The 14,277-nt window shown below is 43.7% G+C and overlaps 1 pseudogene; it reads right to left on the minus strand.

Annotated features, from left to right (window-relative positions):
- LOC135564568 (uncharacterized) overlaps positions 1–12,389 on the minus strand; it is a 35,883-nt pseudogene extending 23,494 nt beyond the window's left edge.
- Between the last annotated feature and the right edge of the window lie 1,888 nt (positions 12,390–14,277).

A 14,277-nucleotide genomic window follows, 5' to 3' on the forward strand; every position in this document is an offset into this window, starting at 1 on the left:
GAAGGCGTCCGCATGCTTTCCAGCAGAACTAGTTCGCAAGAGTTTATGCATATATTATGATGACATTTCGTTAGTTTTGGTCTTCGCTAAGGGGTTTTCCAGCTGTTTGGGTAAACACTTTGTCAACAATGGGGATTCTTCATTCAACGAGAGACAACTCGTTTTCATGTACATTTTTTAATTGAGAAATACTGCACCAAATAGAGAGAGAGAGCGAGAGCACACAGTGAGAACAATCAGATGCTTCACATATCTAATCAACCAGGCTGTGGAATCGGGTGGAACAGGTCTTGGTAGGACTATAAGGCTGAGGTTGGTGGATGTGCTGACTACAAAATCCCTGCTGGGAACTGGGTGCAGCACACCCCACACATGCGCATGCATGCAGTCACACGCACGTATGCACAAGCGAACACATGCACAGACAGAAACATATGCACACGCACACACACACAAAGATGCACTCACGGATACACACACACACCCCTTCACAGTCACTGAGCTGACACCTCACTGGCATCAGCAGCATGGACTTGACCACCCATGAGGCAGTGCATTCACCAATGGCTACTAGGGGACTGAAAACACATTTAATTGTGTCCTTTAAAGTGTATAAATATATATATATATATTTATTTTTTCCTGGGCGCAAACCCAGAGTCTCTGATGGCAAAGCTAGCGATGCAGTACAACGCCCTTAACCACTGCGCCACCTGGGAGGCCCTAAAATATATATTTTGACTAATGAGACTCCATTGTTACGATTCAGTTACAGTTCAGATTGCACTTTGAAGTAACCCACCTAACCCTGTTTGTAAATACCTCTAATCGTTATCTTTAACACATCACCTTTAACAATTATACTTGAAGGTTGTCTGATGGTAGGGATCTTGGACTACATGAAAAGGAGGGCCGAGCATTTCGACAGGGCTGTAGTGGAGCAGGAGTCCACCTGTGGTAAATTCCGTTGATTGCACTTTATTTGGAAAGGCACACACACCTGTCTATATAAGGTCCCACAGTTGACAGTGCATGTCAGAGCAAAAACCAAGCCATGAAGTCAATGGAATTGTTCGCAGAGCTCAGAGACAGGATTTGGTCGAGGCACAGATCTGGGGAAAGATACCAAAAAATGTCTGCCGCATTGAAGGTCCCCAAGGACACAGTGGCCTCCATTCTTAAATGGAAGAAGTTTGAGCTGGCCGCCCGGCCAGCAGGTAGCTTAGTGGTTAGTGTTGGACTAGTAACCAGAAGGTTGCAAGATCGAATCCCCGAGCTGACAAGGTAAAAATCTACCTTCCGACAGGACAAAGGCAGTTAACCCACTGTTCCGTCGTTGAAAATAAGAATTTGTTCTTAACTGACTTGCCTAGTTAAACATTTAAAAAAGGGCCTTGGTCAGGGAGGTGACCAAGAACCCGATGGTCACTCTGACAGAGCTCCAGAGATTCTCTTTGGCGATGGGGGAACCTTTCAGAAGGACAACCATCTCTGCAGCACTCCACCAATCAGGCCTTTATGGTAGAGTGGCCAGACGGAAGCCACTCCTCAGTAAAAGGTACGTGACAGCCAACTTGGAGTTTGCCAAAAGGCACATAAAGGACTCTCAGACCATGAGAAACACGATTATCTGGTCTGATGAATCCAAGAATTAAGTCTTTGGCTTGGATTTCAAGTGTCACGTCTGGAGGAAGCCTAGCACCATCCCTATGGTGAAGCGTGGTGGCAGTATCATGCTGTGGGGATGTTTTTCAGCGGCAGGGACTAGGAGACTATTCAGGATTAAGGCAAAGATGAACGGAGAAAAGTACAGAGAGATCCTTGATGAAAACCTGCTTCATAGCACTCAGGTCCTCAGACTGGGGCAAAGGTTTACCTTCCGACAGGAGAACAACCCTAAGCACACAGCCAAGACTAAGCAGGCACAGGTGTGCCAAGCTTGTAGCGTCATACCCAAGAAGACTCGAGGCTGTAATCGCTGCCAAAGGTGCTTCAACAAAGTACTGAGTAAAGGGCCTGAATACTTATGTAAATGTGATGTTTGTTTTTTATTTCTAATAAATGTGCCAACATTTCTGTTTTTGCTTTGTCATTCATTATAGGGTAGTGTGTGTAGATTTATGAGAATTAAAAATGATATTTTTTTGACAATAAGTCTGTAACATGGAAAAAGTCAATGGGTCTGAATTCCTTCCGAATGCACTGTATTACCTCAATTACCTCAATTAGCCTGTACCCCTGCACAATGACTCTGTACCGGTACCTCCTGTATATAGCCTCGTAATTTTAATTGTGTTAATTTTTTAATATATTTTTTTACTTTATCTAGTAAATATTATTCACTATTATTTTTCTTAACTGCATTGTTGGTTAAGGGCTTGTACTGTTGTATTCGGCACATGTAACAAAGTAAAATCACTGGATTTGCATTCACCTCCTTGACTCTCAACAAGGCATTTATCATCACCACCCATTGATATGCAGATGATGCTGTCACCTTTGCCCTCTGCCATTCAGATTTTTTATTTTTTTAAATTTATTTAACCAGGTAGGCTAGTTGAGAACAAGTTCTCATTTACAACTGTGACCTGGCCAAGATAAAGCAAAGCAGTTCGACACAAAACAACAGTTACACATGGAATAAACAAACATACAGTAGAACAAAAGAAAACAAAAAGTCTATATACAGTGAGTGCAAATGAGGTAGGATAAGGTTGGTAAAAGCAATAAATAGGCCATGGTGATGAAGTAATTACAATATAGCAATTAAACACTGGAATGGTAGATGTGCAGAAGATGAATGTGCAAGTAGAGATACTGGGGTGCAAAGGAGCAAGATAAATAAATAAATTACAGTATGGCGATGAGGTAGTTGGATGGGCTATTTACAGATGGGCTATGTGCAGTGATCTGTGAGCTGCTCTGATGGCTAGTGCTTAAAGCTAGTGAGGGAGATAAGTGTTTCCAGTTTCAGAGATTTTTGTAGTTTGTTCCCGTCATTGGCAGCAGAGAACTGGAAGGAAAGGAGGCCAAAGGAAGAATTGGCTTTGGGGGTGACCAGTGATATTTACCTGCTGGAGCGCGTGCTACAGGTGGGTGCTGCTATGGTGACCAGAGAGCTGAGATAAGGCGGGCTTTACCTAGCAGAGACTTGTAGATGACCAGGAGCCAGTGGGTTTGGCGGTGAGTATGAAGCGAGGGCCAGCCAACGAAAGCGTACAGGTCGCAGTGGTGGGTAGTATATGGGGCTTTGGTGACAAAACGGATGGCACTGTAATAGACTACATCCAATTTGTTGAGTAGAGTGTTGGAGGCTATTTTGTAAATGACATCGCCAAAGTCAAGGATCGGTAGGATGGTCAGTTTTACGAGGGTATGTTTGGCAGCTCTTGAGGCACGGGGGACAGTTTGGGTTCTTCTGGGGGAGCGGGAGAGTGAGTGTGCAAACCCACCACCATTGACACGGGTTTCTCAATGGTGTAAGGATTTGGCGGCACCACCACAAAGTTGAGCTCACTGGTGCCAAACTGTGATTGGACCTTAGTGGTGTTGGCGACACCGTGATGGGTGCTCCATGCCCATTGGTGCCCAGAATTTCCCCTCTCCTACTCCTCTTCTTCACCTTCATCGTCGACACCCAAACACTCCCACTGCTGCTGTCCGTCTCTCCTGCCCAGCCACGCCCTGTCCCGATGCTAGCCGCCACATCGCGGAGGGTTACCTTCCCAATGTACGTCTCCTTGATCAGCTTGGTAAGAACTGCCTGGCTGGGCTCACTGGTAGCCACCCAGCAAGACATGAGCACCTTCTCCTCTCCGTTCACTGGGCTGTTCTGCCCTTTCGGGAGTGATGGGTTCAGATTCGGGACCCCGCCTTACAGGAACGTCCCGCACGAGTTGCACTGCCTGTTGAGCGCCTCCTGTGCTACCGCAGCTTTACAATGGCCCCTGCTGCCCCTGTTTACGTAGCCCTCCTGTGTCCTGCGAGCCTTGTTGTGTCATAAGAAGCTGCCCTCGAGGCAGCGTCCTCGCTCGATCACTATTCCAGTTCCTGGATCAGTGTCCATCTGCCCGTTGACATAGGAAGAGAGGTTGGGCTTGGATATGAGCAGACCCTGGGCCTCTCCAAGTAACGTACCTCCGCATCTTTCTCTGATTCATCCTCGAAGCGGACCCGTGTCGGTGATTGGCTGTTGCGCCGCTGGAGGAGTCACTGAGATTTCCTGACAACGAGGTAACTGCGGCAACTATCGCCGATGACACACCTCCCTTCCCCACCAGAGGAGCCCGGTGAACGGGAGCTCCAGCCATGGACAGCTGCTCCCTGTGGATGGACACGCACACAGAAAGACAGAAACCCCATAAAGAAACATCCAGCATTTTTCCTCCTAACACAGATTGGTTACATGGCTGTGGGATTCTTCTCCGTGTTCTGGCATGTGTGTATCCCAGCCTCTACATTCCGAACATGCTCAGCTCTTGCTAAGGGGAAGGTCATCCCCAGTACAGCCGTCCTCTCCAATCATCTAGCCTATTTTATTACTTTTCTATTTTACTGATAAAATAAAACACATTAATGACTATCTAGAGTGGTGTGAGTGTATTAAATAAGCAATTTATTGTTCCTAATACACTTTAAATGTAAAATGAAAAATGTGTTTGTCAATATTATTTTCATGATCCTTTCTACAATGACTGAACAGAAAACGTCTAGTGGGTGAGAGGCTATATTATTGCACTGTACTGGTAGGGAACATCAAACTGCATGGCTGGCTAAAATAGCTCCCCAGAGAAGAGGGGAGTGATGTACTGTTCTTGACTTGCATGTGCTCCTCCTTTTATACCCCTGGGTGAGTGTGTGTGTGGGAGGGGGGGTAGCTGGCAAATATGACAGGTGCAGTGAAGCAGTACGAAGAATCAGTCTTATCAAGCGTCAAATCACAACCAGGAAGCTCCCTCCAAACCCAGATATATTTCCAAATGACATCGGACCCAACACAGTAAATACAAAATGAATTGTTCTTACATAACACAATCCAATGCATAAACACAATCACATCAATCCAAATGGATTTCATTTAGAAGGATTTTGATAAGTTGGCTGTCTTTGCAGGGGCCATTATTACAATTTTATATCACATCACCTAGTGGTTGGTCGGTATCCAAAACTTCCAGTCCAATCAGTCTAATCTGGAGTGGGTGTTGACACTGTCTGGTAATTGACAGCTGTATGTGTGGGAACATCCCACCTTAATCAGAATGAATATGCTGGGGTAATCAGAATTAATATGCTATGGTAATCAGTAATCTGCTCCAGGACCACAGATGATATTAGGATTAAGATCGAGGAGGTGTTGTAGTTGTATAATTACAGCTAGATTGTGTAACGTGTATGTTGGAAATAGCCGTGAGCGAGAGAGCACCTGACATGGCAACCAAGGTAGCCCAATGGGCCATCATGTATAGGCCAATGCTTTACATTAAGTTACCAAATACTAAACTCAGCAAAGAAATAAACATTAAGTACTGCAGTGCATCTCCTCCTCATGGACTGCACAAGATTTGCCCGTTCTTGCTGTGAGATGTTACCCCACTCTTCCACCAAGGCACCTGCAAGTTCCCGGACATTTTTGGGGTCAATGGCCCTAGCCCCCACCCTCCAATCCAACAGGTTCCAGACGTGTTCAATGGGATTGAGATCCAGGCTTTTGGCTGGCCATGACAGAACACTGACATTCCTGTCCTGCAGGAAATCACGCACAGAACAAGCAGTATGGCTGGTGGCATTGTCATGTTGGAGGGTCATGTCAGGATGAGCCTGCAGGAAGGGTACCACATGAGGGAGGAGGATGTTTCACATGTAACTCACAGAGTTGAGATTGCCTGCAATGACAACAAGCTCAGTCGGATGATGATGTGACACACCGCCCCAGACCATGACGGGCCCTTTACCTCCAATTCGATCCCACTCCAGAGTACAGGCCTCGGTGTAACGCTCATTCCTTCGACGATAAACGCGAATCCGACCATCACCTCTGGTGAGACAAAACCGTGACTCGTCAGTGAAGAGCCCTTTTTGCCAGTCCTGTCTGGTTCAGTGGGTGTGTGCCCATCGGTGACGTTGTTGCTGGTGATGTCTGGTGAGGACCTGCCTTACAACAGGCCTACAAGCCCTCAGTCCAGCCTCTCTCAGCCTATTGCAGACAGTCGGAGCACTGATGAAGGGATTGTGCATTCCTGGTGTAACTTGGGCAGTTGTTGTTGCCATCCTGTACCTGTCCCGCAGGTGTGATGTTCGGATATACCGATCCTGTGCAGGTGTTGTTACACGTAGTCCTCGCAGTGGCAGACCATCAGCTGTCCGTCCTGTCTCCCTGTAGCGCTGTCTTAAGCATTTCACAGTACAGACATAGCAATTTATTGCCCTGCCACATCTGCAGTCCTCATGCCTCCTTGCAGCATGCTTAAGGCACATTCACGCAAACTCTGAATAATTATAACTAAACTCTGAGTTTACAACTATGTACTTAGCTGTACATGGTCACTGCAGATAAGATACATTAGCGACATATTGTATAGTTAGTGTAGTTACTAGTTAAATGTAAATATCAGCATGTCACATTACTACATTATGTAGTATCTGTGTAACACACTTTAAAGCGCAGGTGTCAAACTCATTCCACGGTGGGCCGAGTGTCTGCTGGTTTTTGCTCCTCCTTTGTACTTGATTGATGAATTAAGGTCAAATTAGTAAGGAGCTCCTCACACCTGGTTGTCTAGGGCTTAATTTAAAGGAAAAAACAAAAACCTGCAGTTCCCCATGGAAGGAGTTTAAAGCAGAGGTGTCAATGTGACAGGTTAAAGGACATATTCATAGCCTGTTATACATTGAAAAGTATTAGTAAGTTCATAGTATGTGAGGATCTTAAAACATCTAAGGTTAAAAAGATGCATTCAGTATTAGTTGATAGAGATTGATAACATTCATATAATTGTGTTAAAGTTCAAATCTGTCAAAGGGTACGAATTGTGAGAGTAATGTGTAAACGTTATATTGATTACGTTATTTTGTGGTGCCTAAAAGTGTTAATCTGTGATCTACGAAATGCTCTTAATCTATGAGCCGGAGATCGATTGCTCTGGTCGCCACCCATATTCCTGGGGAAATTCGCGGTCTTTTCTCATTGAACTAAATGTTGACTTGAGAATACAACACCGTATCACTCTCGTGATTATTTCTCCCCTGTTTTCAGGTACTTTATTGATGATAAAAATAGTAATTTAAATGTTATAACTAGCGAACATGTCAAGATTGTTTAAGGTGTGTTTTAGTAACGTCTTGAGGAAGTTAGAGTTAAGTTTTAAGAGAGTAATATTAGCCCTGCTCGGTTGAAGTGAAGGAGAGCATCGTACTGAGAGTAGCTGCCATTTTATGTCGATTGTGAATGAACATGCGTGTTGTTAATAAGATATTTTGCTGTGTTATTTGTATAATGGGTTTTCTGTTATGTAATGTGTTACTTTTGTGAAATCATTGAACTAAATGTTGACTTGAGAATACAACACCGTATCACTCTCGTGATTATTTCTCCCCTGTTTTCAGGGGCGTAACATCAAAGTGTGACACATAATAGATATCTGCGACATACCAGGCATTTAAAAACTACTAAAGTGCACTATAAACAGAAGACAGATGAACTATACATTTTACAGCAGTAAATCAAATATATATATATATATATATATATGTGTGTGTATACAGTTGAAGTCAGAAGTTTACATACACTTAGGTTTTTCAACAACTCCACAAATGTCTTGTTAACAAACTATAGTTTTGGCAAGTCGGTTAGGACATCTACTTTGTGCATGACACAAGTAATTTTATAAACTATTGTTTAGACCGATTATGTCACTGCATCACAATTCCAGTGGGTCAGAAGTTTACATAAACTAAGTTGACTGTGCCTTTAAACAATTTGGAAAATTCCAGAAAATTATGTCATGGCTTTAGAAGCTTCTGATAAGCTAATTGACATTTTGAGTCAATTGGAGGTATACCTGTGGATGTATTTCAAGGCCTACCTTCAAACTCAGTGCCTCTCTGCTTGACATCATGGGAAAATCAAAAAGAAATAAGCCAAGACCTTGTAGAAATTGTAGACCTCCACAAGTCTGGTTCATCCTTGGGAGCAATTTCCAAACGGCTGAAGGTACCACGTTCATCTGTACAAACAATAGTTTGCAAGTATAAACACCAGGGGACCACGCAGCCGTCATACCACTCAGGAAGGAGACAGGTTCTGTCTCCTAGAGGTGAATGTACTTTGGTGTGAAAAGATCAAATCAATCCCAGAACAACAGCAAAGGACCTTTGTGAAGATGCTGGAGGAAACAGGTACAATAGTATCTATATCCACAGTAAAACGAGTCCTATATCAACATAACCTCAAAGGCCGCTCAGCAAGGAAGAAACCACTGCTCCAAAACTGCCATAAAAAATCCAGACTACGGTTTGCAACTACAGATGGGGACAAAGATTGTACTTTTTGGAGAAATGTCCTCTGGTCTGAATTGTTTGGCGATCATGACCATCGTTATGTTTGGAGGAAAAAGGGGGAGGCTTGCAACCTGAAAAACACCATCCCAACCATGAAGCACGGGGGTGGCAGCATCATGTTGTGGGGGTGCTTTGCTGCAGGAGGGACTGGTGCACTTCACAAAATAGATGGCGTCATGAGGAAGATAAATGATGTGGATATATTGAAGCAACATCTCAAGACATCAGTCAGGAAGTTAAAGCTTGGTTGCAAATGGGTCTTCCAAATGGCCAATGAACCCCAAGCATACTTCCAAAGTTGTGGCAAAATGGCTTAAGGACACCAAAGTTAAGGTATTTGAGTGGCCATCACAAAGCCCTGACCTCCATCCTATAGAACATTTGTGGGCAGATTCTGAAAAAGTGTGTGCGAGCAAGGAGGCCTACAAACCCGACTCAGTTACACCAGCTCTGTCAGGAGGAATGGGCCAAAATTCACCCAATTTATGTGTGTGCGAGCAAGGAAGCAAAAAAGAAAAGCCATATCTCGGGCTGGCCAATGAAAATAAAAGATTAAGATGGGCAAAAGAACACAGACACTGGACAGAGGAACTCTGCCTAGGAGGCCAGCATCCCGGAGTTGCCTCTTCACTGTTGAAGTTGAGACTGGTGTTTTGCGGGTACTATTTCCTGCCAGTTGAGGACTTGTGAGGCATCTGTTTCTCAAACAAGACACCCTAATGTACTTGTCCTCTTGCTCAGTGCACCGGGACCTCCCACTCCCCTTTCTATTCTGGTTAGAGACAGTTTGTGCTGTTCTGTGAATGGAGTAGTACAGTGTTGTACGAGATCTTAAGTTTCTTGGCAGTTTTTCTCATGGAATAGCCTCCATTTCTCAGAACAAGAATAGACTGACGAGTTTCAGACAAAAGTTCTATGTTTCGGTTTTGAGCCTGTAATCGAACCCGCAAATGCTGATGCTCCAGATACTCAACTAGTCTAAAGAAGGCCAGTTTTATTGCTTCCTTAATCAGAACAACAGTTTTCAACTGTGCTAACATAATTGCAAAAGGGTTTTCTAATGATCAATTAGCCTTTTTAAAATTATAAACTTGGATTAGCTAACACAACGTGCCATTGGAACACCGGAGTGATGGTTGCTGATAATGGGCCTCTACGCCTTTGTAGATATTCATTTTTTTTTTAAGAGCCGTTAGCAGCTACAATAGTCATTTACAACATTAACAATGTCTACACTGTATTTCTGATTAATTTGTTATTTTAATGGACAAAAAAATGGCTTTTCTTTCAAAAACAAGGACATTGCTAAGTGACCCCAAACTTTTGACTGGTACTGTGTGTGTGTGTGTGTGTGTGTACACACAATGCATATATATATCACACACACACACACACACACACACACACACACACACACACACACACACACACACACACACACACACACAGTACCAGTCAAAAGTTTGGACACCTGTAGTAACCAAAAAAGTGTTAAACAAATCCAAATATATTTTAGATTCTTCAAAGCAGCCACCCTTTGCCTTGACAGCTTTGCACAGTCTTGGTAGAAATGTTTTGGTACCTTTCCCCAGATCTGTGCCTCGATCCTATCTCGGAGCTCTACGGACAATTCCTTCAACTCATGGCTTGATTTTTGCTCTGACATGCACTGTCAACTGTGGGACCTTATATAGACAGGTGTGTGCCTTTCCAGATCATGACCAATCAATTGAATTTACCACAGGTAAAGTCAAGTTGTTGAAACATCTAACATCTCAAGTATGATCAATGGAAACCAGATGAATACTTTCCGAATAATGTATGGAAGAACCGTATTAAGTTTTTCCCATTTGTTTACTTATCACTTTGTCTATAAATAGCATGATTCATTTAGCAGGAGAATATTTGAGGCCATGAAAGTGAGGGACAGAGCAACCTACAGGTGAAAGACAACTTCTGTTTGTGAGACGGTCACAATTAGAGTGGCATTACGATCATTAAACATCTGGTAAACAGTCAAATAGACTCACCCACCCTCCCTCCTTCTCCTTGCTATTTTTTTCTCTCTCTACATCCCGTTGTAATTTATTACCTTTATCACATCACATTGATTGTTTATAAAGGTCCAATGCAGCCATTATCTCAATATCAAATCATTTCTGGGTAACAATTAAGTACCTTACTGTGATTATTTTTTATTAAAATTGTCAAAAATAAACAATTAGCTTCTTAGCAAAGAGCAATTTCTCAAGCAAGAATTTTGCTTGGACTGTCTGGGAGTGGTCTGAGTGGGGAGGGGAAAACTGAAAACTAGCTGTTATTAGCAGAGATGTTTAGACTATTAACTAGTTTACTGCCTAGTGATGCTACTAGGCAGGCCAAAACTCCATCCCACCAAAACAGGCAGAATTTTCAGGCGGTCTTTTCAAACAGCTCTTACATTACAGGGTTATCATTTTCACAACTTCACAGTATTATTCCAACCTCAGTGTGGTAAATCAATGTTTTATTCCAGCCTCATCAAAATGGCAGTGTCTGTTGCAAGAATATCACTGTGGTGGAAATATACTCTCCACCTGACTGCAAATAGATCAGGTCTGTCTCAGATAAATCTCTTACATCCCTGAGGGTAAAAAGAAATACTTATTGTCTAGACTCTGTCTCTACTCACTGTAATCTCACTACTGTTATCTGAAGGTATGCTAAACAAGGCTAACACATTTGCTAACATTCAATAATATAATCCAAGGTTTTGATAATGTTAGTCTGAAAAGGTTGTGTGCTGAACTTGAAAATAGCAGTAGTGTGCTACTGTTTTTTGGGGGGAGAAACTCATTCAACAATATATTTTTTGTTTATTAGTGGGTGGAATGTGGTGGAAAATACAGGCTCAGCATCTTTAGCTCTTTACTGTACCTCTTCCATTGCATGGGGTCACCTCTGCCTTCTGCTCTCTCTCCAGGTTCTCTTTGGACCCTGGCTCTTATTCAGTATCTGCTTGAGGAGGCCCTGGTTCATCTCCACCCTCTCTGCCAGAGATATGGAACTCCGGTTGCTGCACACACTCTCAAGGCTGTTGGCCCTCCACAGGCCAAACGTTTCCCCCTGGGACCCCAGCTCGCCCATACACCGCCTCAGACCCTCCAGGCTGTCCCTGCATAGCAGCTCCCTGCCCACCCTGCTGTGCTCCTTGGCCTTCCTCTGCTGGCCCCAGGGTTTAGCCACGTTAGTGGCACTAACGTTATCCTTCAGGGGACTAGCATTGGCGCTAACGACAGAGAGGTTCTCTCGGCTGGAGCCCTCGCCCAGGCCACGTGGGAGTGCTAGAAGGCTGAAGTCCAACCCAGCCATCCCTGCCCCCTCTATCAGGCTGTCAGGCACAACTGGCGAGAACGTGTAACCCTGGGACTCTGCATCGTCATCGCTACTGATGGAGCCCCAGCTCACAAGCGAGGGACTGAATAGGGAGGAGGGCACAGGGGAGGCCTTCTTATCCATGTCAGCCTTGAAGGCTGTCTTGTTGAGCTCAGACAGGGCCTTGACCTTTCACGGGCGACACGGCTGATCCCGGGGGCCCAGGTTGCTGCTGGAGCAGGAGCTGGCTGAGGGGGCATGGGGAGGACGAGGTGGGTCTGGGGCTGGAGGAGGGTTGGTTGTCTTCTGTACCAGGGTGGAGGGTCTGGGGCTCGGCCCTCTGTGGCACACGAGGCATGGGGAGAAAGGAGTCTGCCGAGGCTACTTTCTCCATGTCCACATCACACAGTCAGGGGAGCATTAGCGCTATGGAGGAAAGAGAAGAGAACGACACTATTTTTTTAGGGCAGGTAGCCTAGCGGTTGGAGCGTTGTGCCAGTAACCGAAAGATTGCACCTTCTAATACCCGAGTCGACAAGATTAAACATCTTTCGATGTGCCCTTGAGCAAGGCACTTAATCCTAATTAGCTCCAGGGATGCCATAGTACTATGCCTGACCCTGTAAAACAACACATTTCACTGCACTTATCCGGTGTATGTGACAATTAAAGCTTTTTTTAATGTGAGATGTTGATTCAAAAGAGAGAACAATGTTTTTAATTTTAAGTTCACCGTTTTTGGAACTACAGCCTTTCAAATCTGTACTTTGATATGACAAATAACTGTTAAATCAAACTACAATCCACAAAGGGCTTCAACCTGAGATAAAGCTATTTGTCCCTCAATAGAAGAGAGAAACAAAGGAATTCTCTTTCCCCTGTCTTTGTATGAAGTTTGTAAAAGGCCAAGTGCAGTCAAAAACAATTTTTCTGTGTTTTATATACATTTCCAGACTAATTTTGATAAAGCCCTTTTAATGTCAGAGCTGTTTGAAAATCCTATTTTGGTGGTTTTGGCCTGCCTAGTAACATCACCAGGTGGTCAATTAGTTAATAGACCAGTAAGAAAGAGTTTCAAACGTCTATGCCAGAGTTTTTCGCTCCCCACTCAGACCACTCCCAGACAGTCCTAGCCAAGTTCTTGCTTGAGAAATAAGTCTTCCCTAAGAAACCATTTCGGTTTCTTTTTGACCATTTTAATTGAACGTAATCTCATTAATGTACTAGAAATTATTTTATCTTGAGATTAAAAACTGCTGCATTGGACCTTTAAGAGAGACCTGGCCTTTCTGTTAAGGAACATGGTGGGCAGAAGTACAACATTGCCTGGCAGCTAATTACTATGGCAACCCTCTCTGATATTCACTCCACTTTGAGGACACCACTTCGTCGCCAAGGGTAGCATGACGGCTGCGATAAATGATGTCACAAACAGACCAGCTCAAAAGATAACTAGCAGACCAGTTTTAAGAACAATACATTAACAGCATGAATTGTGACTATTCCAGAGACTGTGGAAACAGGTTTTAGGGTAAGAGGAATCTAATAGACCACTGTATCCTACTATACTGCATTGAAATTAATTGTGTAGCACTCAAAGCTATATAGAAAACTATGGATAAACATTTGTACGTCACCCCTTTCCAAACATATTGCCACATATTTCTCTTATCTCGAGGAGTATTCCGATCTATTGGCATTCGCAGCTTGCTTTTCTCACTCACTATGCAGCCGCAAATCCACAGAAGACCTCTAACTCTGCTGGCTAAATGGCATTAGATATACATCAACAAACCTAAAATATAAATCATTTTATCACTGGTTAGAGGTTAACAGGGTTGCAACCACTACATTTGAATAATTTTCTGCAGTAAATTTAGAGAATATTTTATTAAACGCTAGGCAGGCTTTCGCAACTGTATGAAGAAAAGAGCAGAACGGTTGCCAGAGTCATCCCCATGTGATTCTGATTAATATAGTGTGTGTTGCTATGTTACCTTTCAATAACAACTCAGATATTTACTCTGACCATAATTGACCTGCTACTCGTCATACCCATATTCAACTACCTATCTCTGTGAACATAGGCCTACTGTGCACATGAGTGTTTCTTAATGTTAGCGAGCGGAATTAATGTAATACCACAGGAGGCTGGTGAGGGGAGGACGGCTGATAATAATGTCTGGAATGGGGTGAATGGAATGGTATCAAATACATGGAACCATGCGTTTAATGTGCTTAATACCATTCCGTTGATTCCATTCCTGCCATTACTAGGAGCCTGTCCTCCCAAATGAAGGTGTCACCAGCCGCAAGTGTGAAATACATACCATCATCACCAAACAAACCCCAACACAGTTCTGTGCT

The sequence above is a fragment of the Oncorhynchus nerka genome, linkage group LG25 (assembly GCF_034236695.1).
Source record: "Oncorhynchus nerka isolate Pitt River linkage group LG25, Oner_Uvic_2.0, whole genome shotgun sequence".
Lineage (NCBI taxonomy): Eukaryota > Metazoa > Chordata > Actinopteri > Salmoniformes > Salmonidae > Oncorhynchus > Oncorhynchus nerka.